The sequence below is a fragment of the Labeo rohita genome, chromosome 14 (assembly GCF_022985175.1).
Source record: "Labeo rohita strain BAU-BD-2019 chromosome 14, IGBB_LRoh.1.0, whole genome shotgun sequence".
NCBI lineage: Eukaryota > Metazoa > Chordata > Actinopteri > Cypriniformes > Cyprinidae > Labeo > Labeo rohita.
In genome coordinates, this window is record NC_066882.1 from 24,798,093 (window position 1) to 24,798,530 (window position 438).

Here is a 438-nt window from a genome sequence, read left to right on the forward strand (position 1 = left end):
ACACTCAAAACAAAAATGGTGATAAATAGCACTTAAAGTGGTTCATTGGCTCGTAATCATAGGGTAACCACTTTTAGCGCTGTATGTCACCTGTCTTTAAATGTGTTATAGTCAAATAGAGCTATGTAGAACCATAAGACGAACATGTTATCTTCAGGAAATAGACTTTGTTGTAATGTCTTTTTTTTAATCCATTCCCCAGCTAAACTAAGAGGCTAAGAGAGTTGTGTGACAGTGGAGCTACAGTGTATATAACACCTTAACCACCTCAATGAACCGCTGAAAAACCACTCAAGAACCTTTTTTTTTCATGTGTATGGTCTAAAACATTTTCATGAGGACTTTTGTTTTGATAACACTTGTTTGCGAACTTCAACTAGTGGTGTATGTTTGCACAAAAACTAGAGCTGTTTGCTGGAGCTGATCCAGGTCATCAGG